Genomic DNA, 13314 nt, shown 5'->3' with positions numbered 1-13314 from the left:
CCATCAAAACACTCCGGTGAGCTGGCACACAGAATGACAGAATCAACGAATTGTTACAGGGCAGAAGTAGGCCATTCGGCCCATCGTGTACGCACCGGCTCTCCGTACGAGCAATTCACTTAATGCCATTCCCCTGCCTTATCCTCATAACCCTGCACATTCTTCCTTTTCATATAAGTCTAATTCCCTTTTGAATGCTTCAATTGAACCTGCCTGCACCGCACTCTCAGGCAGCACATTCCAGACCTTAACCACTTGCGCTGTAAAAACATTTTTCCTCATGTCACTTTTGCTTCTTTTACCCATTACTTTAAATCGGTGCTCTCTTGTTCACAATCACAAACTATCCTTTCCCTCTGGCCTGGTTGCAGCCTACTCGTGCCCGGTGACCTATCACCCAGATCCCAATTCTAATCTACCCTCTAAAGCTCACACAGTACCAGTTTTTGAGCTGGTGGCTGCAAGTGTCAGATTAAGTGATGGTGCTTTCTAAACAGCGGTGTGGTGTTGCTCCCGCCATTCATCCTGAGACTGCAGTGGCTGGGCAGGTGGCAGCTCTTTGGTGTCTGAAAGCAGAAAATCATAAGCGGGCGTTGTGGTGAGGGAAGGGGGGAGTGGAGTGAAAGCAAGTGATCCATGGTCACACAACCAGCAGATTGCACTTCATGGCAGATAGCAGGATGAGAGTAAGGTAAAAATTGACAAGAGGCAGAAGGCAGGATCATACTATGATCCTCAATGTTTTCAGCTATGCCAGATGCAATGTGCTCAGTCGCAGTCAGCCGCATAATTTGGAGTAGAATCTCCTCTGTAGGGCTCGGGGATGCATGTGCCTGTACTCCGCCGGTTGTGCACTGGTCTGTGTGATTGTGTGCAACCTTGTCCTGTAAGAGTGAAGGAAGAATGTAAGTGATAAAGGATGTGTTTGGAAGCTGCGAAAGGTGGGGGTGAGGCTGGCATCATTGGAAGGCGTGTGAGGGTGAGGTGGAGCATGTGAATGTTAGGCCAGAGGCCTGACTGCTAGGGACTGCTGCTGGATGAATGATGAGGGTGGGGCGCATTGAGCAGCGTGAGAGGCTGGTGGTATGGTGGCTAGATGTCCTTTGACGATGCATTCACGGATTTATTTTGACCACCCGTGTTAAGTCACTGAACCTCTTGCTGCATTGCTGTCAGGTTCTCGGGGCCAGACTCTGGGAGTTGACTTCCCTGGCCACCTGCTCCCATTCCCTTTGGAGGGTGTTCTTTGAGAGCCTCCTGACGCCCATGGAAATATGGCTTCTCTGCTCCAGTCAACCTCCATCTTTAAGACAGCCAACGTCGCATCTGTGAACCTGGGAGCCCTCTCTCTTCCTTGGTGCTCCATGTGTTTAGTTGCTATTTGCAACCAGTTGCACTACAGGCAGTCAGCAACAGCTTCCTTCTAATGAGTGCAGCTCCCCTTTAAAAGGGGCATGCCGCCTTTAAGATCTGCAGGCTAGCTGGAACACATGCTAGCCATGCATGCTGCTAGGTCCCCTGTTGAGTGTTCAGCCAGTAAGGAGTGCAGTGTCACACTCAGCTGAAAAGCACAGTCTTTTCATTGAGGAGGCAGTACAAGATTTGCGGGCTGCCTACCTCAATAGGACTGGGCACAGGCAGATCCCCAATCGCAACCTCATGCCCGAAAATGGGGGGAAAACAATTTTTAGCCTGTCATGTCTTATCACTTAAGAATTTCAAAACTAGTTTCAAAATTCTGTAAGAGTAAATTAATGTATTGACGGTGGTGTGAGTGATTGTAAGTTTTTAGTTAAGTCTTGAAGGGGTTTGTATTGTGGGGGCTGCAGTCAGAAGAAGGGTCAGGATTGATCATCTTGACTCAGGACCTACAATCAACACTGGACAGACCGGCCATGTTGGGCATTGTAAGTGTTTTCAGCCAAATCGTAGTGATATTGGTCTGAGGGTTTTGTGAGGTTTTGGGACAAAAGCATAGTGTTTTTGACAGTGTTTTATAAGTTTAAACCAACTTGTAGTGAATTCGTTTGGGTAACTGGGAACTGCAGTCAAATTGCAGAAGGATTCAGCTGGGAATTGGAGGTGTCAATTTTAGGTAACTGCAGAAGGTTTTGTACTGGGGGCAGTTTTGTTTATTTCTTTTCAAGTAACCATAGAGGTGTCTGTATTAGGGATATTAGTAGGTTCAATAAAACAACAAATTTATGTTGAGCCAAACCCTTTGTTCTTGTAATTCCTGAAGTCCAAGAACCATCGTAAGGGGGAAACGGGAACGGAACCTCTTACAGAATCTTGGCGACCACAAAGGGACTTTAAGGTTAAGAACAAAATTATGGCCAGGGTCACGGGCAAGAAACCCTCAGTGGAGGATAGGATATCCTCATATGTGTATTTCCGAGCCATGAGTGCTGCAAATGATGCACTCTGACAATCCGCAGGAGTAGATGGGTAGTAGCAAGTATAAGAAATCAAAGGGAAAAGCAATTTGGTTACTGTGTATGCAGAAACAAATTCAGATTCTCATGGAGAGAGTCAAGCAGTTAGAAGAGGAGAAAATGGAATTAGAGAACAGGGCAAGCAACTGAGAGACCACAGTGAATCAGCTGATGGAAGATCTAAGTAACGAAAGGCAGTAGAGGAAGGTGCAGGACAAAACTTCCAGGAATATGATAGAGTACCTACAATGTCAGGTCACCGAGAGTAAAAGGGAGTTTCAGGCTCAGCATGAGGAAAATGCCAGGAGGTTAGACAGCCGACAAGGCCGAGAGACAGCTGAAGGATATCAAGGTGGCATACAGAGTAGCTCAAAATTGGGTACGTGAAGAGGCTGATCAGGGGCTATGTAATGAGAAAATTCGTAAGCTGACCCTAGCATTATCCGGGGCCAGGGGTTTGGCTTGTCTTATGGTGCCAGGGGAAGTTGGGGTAGACTAGGATGAGGGAAGAAAGGAGCCCGATGATGGACACAGTATAGTGTCGGCCGGCTTCCGAGGCACCGGGACCACCGAGACCGATGTGCCCCCTGCAACAGCAAAAGTTAGGTCCATCCCCAGCAGGCAGTGGTCTGGCGCCATTGCAGAGCGATTACGTGGTCCCCTATACAACTCGTCAGTTACAAGAAATGCTGGCCAATGTGCCGAAACTGGAGCATGGAGGGGACACCTCTGTCCATTTCACTAGCGTAGAGCAGATAGGGGGAATTAATAATTGTAATGAGGACAAAATGAAGAAACTGATCCTGTTCTCACTAGATGGGAAGCTGTATCAGAGTCTGTAGACAGCTACTAAGTTGGGAGGGGGAACAAAGGAAGGTTTGAAGGACAAAATTTTAGTGGCGCTGGGACATGACCGGGGCAGCCCGTTCTTACAGGTTGAGCAGATCAGATAGCTAGCAGGCGAGGCACCAGATAGGTTTTGGCCCGTATATCTGAAAGCTACTGAGGGAAATCTAGCCCTTGCGCAGCTGATAGGGGCTCCTAGGAACCATTGGTTGAGGACCCTAGTAGCTAACAGCTTGCTGCGGATCATGGCAAGGGCGGAATCATGGTTTGATCCCGAGGATGTGACAAATACAGAGGCAGCATGTTCAGGAAACTGACTCTGACTTTTAAATCCGACTGGAGGGAAGAGAATAAACAAAAGGGAAAGGTGCACAGACTGAAAGATAATGGTTAGAGGTAGTTAATCAGAAAATTCACATGGTAGGTTTTAAAATGCTGTCTGAATGGTAAAAGAAAACCTTGTGTGTATGTGAGTGGATTCAGTTTCTGTTTGTGTGTTTTATTAGAGTGCCTTGTTTGATTTTGTGTGTCTGTGCTCCAGTGTTCAGTGTCTGTCACTGAGTGGAGGTTGGAAGTGTTAAAACCCAATTGTGCTGAGAGAGTGACCCATGTCTCGCTGATTTCTCTGTGCATTTGCAAGCCAGTGTCTGTGTCACTTAAAGGTTGTTTAACCCCTTGCGGTCTGTTTTTGTATGTGATTTTAAAACAGTTGGTTGTTTAATGTGTTTCAATAGTTGTATTTTTTTTAATTGGGTAAGTGAGAAAGAAGTTACGATAACATGGATATTGGACTGTCAAAAAAAAATTGTGTTCATTGTTCTGAGAGAGAAAGAGAAATAGGAGGTCCTCTCTCTGAGTTCTGAAGAAGGGTCACTGACCTGAAACGTTAACTCTGCTTCTCTCTCCACAGATGCTGCCAGACATGCTGAGTATTTCCAGCAATTTTTGTTTTTATTTTAGGTCCTCTCTCATGCTGTGTGAGGCTGCTGTTAGGTTTAAATTTTGTCTGAAGTTGTACTGTGACAATTCACCGTTTTCTTGAGTTCCTACTTACAATTGCTTCAAAGGGTACCTTGAAGAAAGAAGACCTGAGAACCCAGGACTTAAGTTATTTTCTTTTGTTTCTTTGTAAAACATGTACTGTGTTACTGATCCTAAGTTGATAAAGTTTAAAGTGTGTGCATGGAGAATGCAAGTTGGAAGCTTCCAGGAGATAATGTGTGTGTGTAATAAAGGTTTTGTGTAGAGGATGTATCTTTTAAGTTTGTTTTCTGAAATTGTGATTTTGCAGAGGAAATTTTACTAGTTTTGGGTTAAAGGGGATTTCACAATGGGAATTGTGACCTAGTTAAATGGGGAAAATAATGGACATAAGTAAATGTTCTAAATTATCATTCGAGTTGGAATTTCTGATCAAAATTTCAATTATTATGGGATTTTGTTTTGTTGAACATGTGGAGATTTTATTTCAGACAGAAATTCACGCATGCGAGTTAGAGATTAGAATTTTAAAAAAGACTCAAACTGTGTGCTTTAAGCTCAGACTGCAGGAAAAACAAAGGATAATTTGACAAAAGGAATTTAAAAGGTGAAATAGGACAATTTGGGAAATCTTTTTTCAAAGGGGTATGAATTTTGGAAAAGGGAGTTTTCTTTGTTTAAAGGCAAGACCCAGAGAGCAGGGTGGTAAGAAGGAGTAGTCAGACACCCCGACCCAGGGTGCCCTGGACGCCTCCTCGTACACCGACCCCGAACCGCAAGAAGTCTCAATCTGGAAGAAAGGAAAAGGGCACACATATAAATTTATATAACAGGAAGTCTGACCTTTGGAGGGAAGACATCTCATACAGTTGTCATGCTAGGCCCCCACCCGCCAAGAATGAGGCACATTAATTTTGTCATGAACATTGATTTTAAACTGTTACTAGAGTGAAGAAAGGACTTGTTAAACAGATCAGCCGTGGCTGGAAAAGACATTTGCATACTAACAGACGGTGATGGGAAGGACAAAGGACCGTTCCCTGACACATTCAACCCACAATTAACCTTGATCACCAGGTATTGTGTGTAAGAGGAGCATTCCAGAGACTGCTCAGGTGATACAATCCAAGACGTGGTCAGACCAGTTAGTCACATGACTAACCTGCTTGGCAACCTGGGATTTTCTGAATTTTACAAACAGTTTGAACTCAGAGTGTCTGTCTGCTCCTGGACTGAAGATCTCTCCTGTCTGCTCCCATCTCTTTCTCACAAGCCCCTGAATCCACTAAAGGCACATGAACCCCAAGAGAGAAAATTCTCCTACAGCGAACAAGGTTTAAGAAGAATACTAGGCCTCAACGAAGAGCAAGATCTACCTACAATCAAGGACTCCACAGTGAGCTTGAAGAACTGTAACAAAAACTCTTCAGATATTGCCTCAAACTTTTCCACTTTATTTTTCTTCTGCTCTTTTCTGTCTCTATTTGCATGCTAGCGTGGGCGCGTTGTGTATCCGTTGGCATCAACCGAATTAGAGTTTAAGTTCAAGTTTAATAAATTTCAACTTTTCTTCTTTAACCCTAAGAAAACCTGTTTGTGCCGGTTTCCTTTTTGGAAAATTGGATAATTGGAAAGCGGTGAACAAGGATTCACCAAGAGGGAGTTAAAAACACGGTGTGTTTAAAATTAAACCCAGTTACAGGGTTTACCAGGTGAAGGCTGAAAGGCATCCCTCGACACCTCTCTCATCTGGTCGTTACACAGTGTAAATTTGTACATAACCTAAGTGTGACCTGTGGAGGGAAGAGCTCTCACAGAGCAGTGCTATTTTTCTTATCTTTCTTTTCTGCAGAAGTAAGTCGAACCAAGGACACAAGATGGGACGTACCCTGTGGCTGGAGCAGGGCAGATGGATTGAGGGGACATTGAGATGTCTTTTACTTACGGGTGTATGGGAGGAGCCAGGACCAGTGTAACACAGTCGGGGGTAAGACACGGAGCACTGATGGGATGGCTACATACTTCCATGAGGGAAAGTGGCTGGATTGGTTGGGGTCCAATTCCACTAGGAATTCCAATCACACTGGTCACAAATTTGGTGGAGCATCAGTGCGCTGCCCAAAATTAAATATCACAGCCACCAATGTACAGGTGAAGGAGGGATGACAAGTGTGCCTGAAATGTCAGGAAAGTATCTCCATGGGATGGTGGTGGTGGTTACATTAGACAGACAAGACAAAGGCTGATGAATTCACAGATTGGGAAAGATTGGGGAACAACTTGCACAGTTGGATTATAGGGACTCAGCTGCATGGGGGGAAGGAAGAAGAGTGGAAGAGCGATAGTGGTAGGGGATTCAATAGTGAGGTAAACAGACTGGAGCTCTGCGCCCACAGATGTGACTCCAGGATGGTATGTTGCTTCCCTGGTACCAGGTTCAAGGAGGTCGCTGAGCAGCTACAAGATATTCTGAGGGGGGAGGGTGAACAGCCAGAGGTCGTGGTCCATATTGGCACCAATGACATAGGCAGAAAGAGGGATTAGGTCCAATGCAGCGTTTAGGGAGCTAGGAGAGAGATTGAAAAGGAGGACCTCAAAGGTACTAATCTCCGGATTACTCCCAGTGCCACATGCTAGTGACTATAGAAATAGGAAGGTAGAAGTGATGAGTACAGGCCTGGAGAGATGGTGCAGGCAGGAGGGCTATAGAATCCTGAGGCATTGCGACTGTTTCTGGGGAGGTGGGACCTGTACAAGCCAGACAGGTTGCACCTCAACAGAACTGGAACTAATATCTCAGAGGGGGTTTTTCTAGTGCTGTTGGGGAGAGTTTAAACTACCTTGACAGGGGGATGGGAACCTGAGAGTAGATTCAAAGGACAGAAGAAAGGTTGGAAACCGAAGCCAGAAAATTAGTGGGCAGATTTGAAAGGCAGAGAAAACAAAGGCTGGAAAATAGGCAACAAGGGAGTGTGGCAGTGCGACATGGTTGCTCAATGCAACAAGGCTAGGAAATAAGGCAGATGAGCTGTGAACAGCGATTGGCATAGGAGTATGATATTATAGCAATTACTGAGACATGGCTGAAAGAAGGGTAGGAATGGCAGCTCAACATTCCTGGTTACATGGTTTTCAGATAAGGTAGGGAGGGAGATAAAAAAGGAGGGGTGGGGAGGGTCGCAATATTGATTAAAGAAACAATTAGCAGGGATGATATGGCAGAAGGATCATCAAATGAGGCCTTAAGAGTTGAACTGAAGAACTAAGGGGCAATCACACTGCTGGGAGTGTACCATAGACCCCCAAACAGTCAGAGGGAGATAGAAGAACGGATATGTAGGCAAATTTCTGATAAATGCAAAAACAATAGGGCAGTAATAGTGGGGGATTTCAACTATTCTAATATTAACTGGGATAGAATTAGTGTGAAAGTCACAAAGGGAGCAGAATTCTTAAAACGCATTCAGGAGAACTTTTTTAGCCAGTTTGTAGCAAGCTGAACAAGAGAGGGGCGGTATGGACTCAGTTTTAGGGAATGAAACTGGGCAGGTGAAAGGGGTATCAGTTAGGGAGCACTTTGGTGGAAGTGATTATAATTCAGTTAGATTTAGAGTAGTTATGGAAAAGGACAAAGATAGGCGAGGAATAAAAATTCTCAACTGGGGAAAAGCTAGTTTTACTAAGATGTGATGTAGCTAAAGTGGACTGGAAACAACTATTTGAAGTAAATCAGTAATGGGTCAGTGGGAAGTGTTCAAGGGAGAGACTCCGAATTGAAGGAAACTGATCTCCTTTGCACTCTTTGTATTGTTGACTTGGTGCTGTTTTTGAACTGTTTTGTAATCTATTTTTTTACAGTTTTTTACGAATAAAGTATATTTTGGAAATAAAAAAAGGTGAGGGTTCAGAGAAAGTATAAGCAAAATACTGCGGATGCTGGAAATCTGAAACAAAAACAAGAAATACTGGATTCACTCAGCAGGTCTGTGGAAAGAGAAGCAGAGAGTTCCGAAGAAGGGTCACTGACCCGAAACGTTAACTCTGCTTCTCTTTCCACAGATGCTGCCAGACCTGCTGAGTGAATCCAGCATTTCTTGTTTTTGTTTCAGAGAAAGTATGTTCCCTTAAAGACAAATCCAGAGCCCCCTTGAATTTGTTGTGGTACATATTTAAGTGTGGTACCCCTTTAAGAGGGTGTGATTATGTTTTCAATGTACCATATGACTTCTAGTCAGAGGGAATCCGTAGACTAGACTTGCGTAGGATAGCTCCTAGTTATGCACCTGCAGTAGTTATAAATAAAGAACCTCATTATATGTTAACTGATCCCTTATGCGTGGTTGGTTTTGTGTATAGTCAATACTAACACAAAGAGAAGCAAACTCATCATGGTGGCAGCGATGGAGATTTTTCGATTCTGAACTCCGCCGTTTCCAATGAGGTTCAAGTTCACAGACTTTGGAAGATCCTCGATGGCGCAGAGGAATTGGCTATCAACTGCATCCTTTGCAACACACCCTGTGTAGGCAGCTCTGCATTCATGTAGGGTAAGACTGTATGTACTCTCACTGTGAGATCGGACCCTCGCAGATCCGAGCAAATGGCTCAGTTCTGAAAGGGAGTTGAGTCCTCAGGAGCATTTCAGGGTTAATCTGGACTCACAGAGGGAATCTGCGCATCGAGAGGCATCGAGAGGTACTTGGGCACAGACACCGAGCTGTATCGGGCCAGTGGATCGATAGTGGGTTAGAGCAAGCCATTACGTTGACTTTGCTGAGGTCGGGCGAAGGTATCTGGCAAGTGATATATGAAAACATTTTCAGCTTTATTACAGTTTCGTCGTTGATTAGATGAACTATATCAAAGAGAAAATAAATTTCGGCGCCATTACTGTCCTTTTCATCGTCGATAATGCGAGATAAAAGAAGAAAAAAACATTTCCAGCGCGCAGACTGGGAGAGAGCGGAGCCTTTTCGCACTGAAATCATCCTTCGTGGGCGGGGCCTAAATAAAGTGCGCGAACTCAAGAGTTGGCGCCATGCTTGCAAAGCCTCTCTCTACTGCTCCACTGGGCTGTGGTAGTCTGTGGACCTGCAGGCAGAGATTTTTTTTTCAAAACAGCCAGGAAGTTTTTTTAGCTGCTGCTGTCATTTTTTTTTCCAAAGCTGCAAGGCAGATTTTTTTCACTACAAAGAAAGCTTATACTGCCAGTTAAATAGCAAAAATGACTTCCATGTTTCCATCCATCAACTGGAAAGCGGCTGACCTTGTCTCAGAGTTTAAGTTGTTTAAACAGTGAGTCAAATTGTGCTTCCTTGACTTGGCAGTCACTAAGCCTAAAAAGCAAGCTGTAAAAATTCATATCGCTTATAGGCAACGAAGGTTTGCACCAGTTGAATAGATCAGGGCTCACGGAGGAGGATCATAAAGATCCCACTAAGATATGGTCAACACTTGAAGATCAACTGCACGTCAAGATCAATTTCTGAATTCATGTCATTCCATCAACAGCCAAACAAATCAGTTGATCATTTCATGAGCAGGTGTCACGACAAGGGATTTGTCTGCGAATTCTCAGAAGCTGAACTCACAGAGCGAATCATGGAATTGGTTATTGCGTCATAGAAACATAGGAGCAGCCATAGGCCATTCAGCCGTCAAGCCTGCTCCACCATTCAATTAGATCATGGCTGATCTACCCACCACTTTCCCACGCTATCCCCACATCCCTTGATGTTATTTGTCTCCAGAAATCTATCGATTTCTGTCTTGAACATGCTCAGTGATTGAGTTTCCACAGCCCTTTGGGGTAGAGAATTCCAAAGATTCACCACCCTCTGAGTGAAGAAATTCCTCCTCATCTCAGTCTTAAATGGCCTACTCCTTATTCTGAGATTATGTCCCCTCGTTCTAGACTCACCAGTCAGGGGAAATTCCTATCTACATCCGCCCTGTAAGAATTCTCTACATTTCAATGACAGCAGTTCTCATTCTTTGAAACTCTAGAGAATACAGGCCCAGTTTCCTCAATCTCCCCTCAGAAGACAATTCTGCCATCCCAGGGATTAATCTGGTGAACCTCTGCTGCACTCCCTCTATAGCAAGTATATCCTTCCTTAGATAAGGAGACCAAAACTGTACACAATACTCCAGATGTGGTCTCACCAAGGCTCAATACAATTGCAGCAAGACATCTTCTGTATTCAAATCCCCTTGCGATGAAGACGAACATACTATTTGCCTTCCTAATTGCTTGCTACACCTGCATGTTAGCTTTTAGTGACTCGTGAACAAGGACACACAGGTCCCTTAGGACACCAACACTTCCCAACCTCTTACCATTTAAGAAATATTCTGTCTGTTTTTTCTACCGAAGTGGATAACTTCACACTTATTCACATTATATTCCATCTGCTATGTTCATGCCATCATCAATGCCGATCAAGACATATCTGAAAGACCTCTTGGAAAAACCTAAAGGTTACAATGTCAATTTACTTGTCCAGGATGGACGCAAATACAAAGCAATCACTGCAGGACAGCAAAGTTTGCAATCTTTATGTTCTACCCCAATGATTGGTACATTAGCCAAAGGTTCTCAATCTGGAAGGTCATGTCAGAGATGCGGGCTGCTACATGCGCAAAGGAGCTGTCTGGCATTCTATGACATGTGGCGCAAAAGGGCACTGGAAGCAGCAGTGCAAGAGAGACAAACCTGATGGGAGAAGCAAGGTTTGTGACCAGAGTTAAACAGTCAACAGAAAGGTACAATACCCTTATAAACACAGGGACCATTATAGATGCAACAAAAAACAGATACATAAGGTAGCCAATGGAAGTGACCGGAGTGATGATGATACCAGTGATTTAGGTTCCATGAGGACATGAGAAGCAAGCTTTTCACACAGTGAATGTCACTGAATGCATTGATCCCATTACACCATTGAAAGCACTTGCATCTATACAGATCACATGTCCAAAGAAACAAGGCAAGCATGTGCTTTCAGCAAAAGTTGATAGAGGGGCAAGTGCGAATATACTTCCTCTGCGGATCTTCAAAACATGTACCCAAAGATGGGGAAGGCCATGATGACGCCAAGAAGTGACCAGCTTATGACTTATAATCAGCCAGCAATTCCACGTTTGAGTTCCATAAGGGTAGATTGTCAGTACAACCAATCGGCATGGGCACCCAAATCTTTTATATTGTTCAGACTATCGGACCAGCAATTGCAGGTCTACAGGCGTGTTGGGACCTAACCCTTGTTAGAATACATGGGATCCACCATCAAGAGGACAAACCAGTTTACTCTGTTGAACATCTCACATAACAAATAGAAAAGTTGAATAAACATTTTTCACTGCTTGAGATGGCGGAGCAGTACCTGAAGAAAACAGAAGCAAAATACAACAAGCTACAAGAAGTTTCCGATTGAGCAAAACAGGCCAAAATGCTGGCTGGTTAGATAGAGGAGATGAAATTGCAAATGGCAAGGAACAAAACCTTAGAAAATGGTAAGGCTGCACACCAGGAGATTCATATTCAGTCTCGACAGAACAAAGTAAAATAAAAAAGTGTTGCAGCAGAACCTCAGGTCCTGAAAGAGAAGATTCATGAGGTTTCATCTCAGCCAAGGTCGCAGAGGGACAGAATGAGAAACAGAGGTCAGATCAAAGAAATTCTTGACCGTGTATCACTGCATCATTTAATTGCCAAAAGGATGCGATCCAAAGCCAAGTCTCTAGCAAAGCCTGCACACGCTACTTCCAAGGTAAAAAGTCCATGTTCAGCAATCTGAAAGCAGATATACAGTTACCAACTCAGGGTGTATGGTTAGACCACCATTATGTTATCAAGACTTATGAGTCTGTGAGTCTTATGTCACAGTCTTGTTCAATGTATATTTGTAATTTATCACTGTTGCTGACTTGTATATAGTTATAGTTTATTTGTTTAAGGGGGATCATTATTTAGAAAAAAGGGGGATGTTTTGGTACACCTTTAAATGTCATACACCTTTAAGAGGCTGTGGTTATGCTTTCAATGTACCATGTGACTTCTAATCAGAGGGAGTCTGTAGAGAGTCGGTGTCCAGACCAGACCTGTGTAAGATAGCTCCTAGTTATACAGCTGCAGTACAGTTACAAATAAAGAAACTCGTCACGTGATAAGTGATCTCTCATGCATGGTTGGTTTTGTGTATAGTCAATACTAACATGAAGAAGCAAACACATCAGATGCCAAAGGGCTTAAAGGAGAGGATAAAGAAAAAAAGGGAAGCTTATGACAGATAAAGGGGGTTCAATACTGCAGAAAAACTAGAGGAGTATAAAAAGTGTAGGGATGAAATTTAAAAAGCAAATTAGGTAAGAGAGGACATGAAAAAATATTTGCAAGTAAAAATCAAGGAAAACCCAAAGATTGTTTATAAATACATAAAGAGCAAGAGGATAACTAAATAAAGAGTAGGGTCCATTAGGGACCATAAGGATAACCTGTGTGTGGAGGTAGAGGACGTTGGTATAGTTCTTAATGAATACTTTGAGTCTCTTTTTCACAAAAGAGGGATGACACAGACATTGCCATCAGGAAGTAGGAATGTGAAATAGTAGACAAAATTAACATCGTGAGTGAGCAAGTATTAAGAGGGTTTAACATCTTTAAAAGTGGATAAATCCTCAGGCCCAGATGAAATGCATCCTAGGTTGTTAAGGGAAGCAAGAGAAGAAATAGCAGAGGTTCTGACCATCATCTTCCAATCCTCTATGGCTACAGGTATGGTGCCAGAGGACAGTTAACATTGTACTATTGTTTAAAAAGGGAGAAAGGGATATACCAAGTAATTACAGGCCAGTCAGCTTAACCTCGGCTGCGGGCAAATTATTGGAAAAAATCTGAGGGACAGAATAAATCTTCATTTAGAAAGACACAGATTAATCAAAGACGGTCAGCATGGATTGGTTAAGGGAAGTGTCGCATCTGACTAACATGATTGAATTTTTTGAGGAGGTAACAAGGAAAGTCGATAAGGTAGTGCATGTGATGTAGTCT

The 13314-nt window shown here is 43.6% G+C and overlaps 1 protein-coding gene across 13 annotated transcripts in view; it reads right to left on the bottom strand.

The window, feature by feature from the left end:
* The window catches only part of LOC137376532 (CAP-Gly domain-containing linker protein 4-like), a 373251-nt gene that overhangs the window by 130765 nt on the left and 229172 nt on the right, over positions 1–13314 (bottom strand). The gene's annotated exons all lie outside the window — the stretch shown is intronic.

Source organism: Heterodontus francisci, chromosome 13 (genome assembly GCF_036365525.1).
Source record: "Heterodontus francisci isolate sHetFra1 chromosome 13, sHetFra1.hap1, whole genome shotgun sequence".
In the NCBI taxonomy this organism is placed as follows: Eukaryota; Metazoa; Chordata; class Chondrichthyes; order Heterodontiformes; family Heterodontidae; genus Heterodontus; species Heterodontus francisci.
The sequence above is the reverse complement of the archived record's forward strand: the minus strand, read 5'-3'. Positions and strand labels throughout refer to the sequence as shown.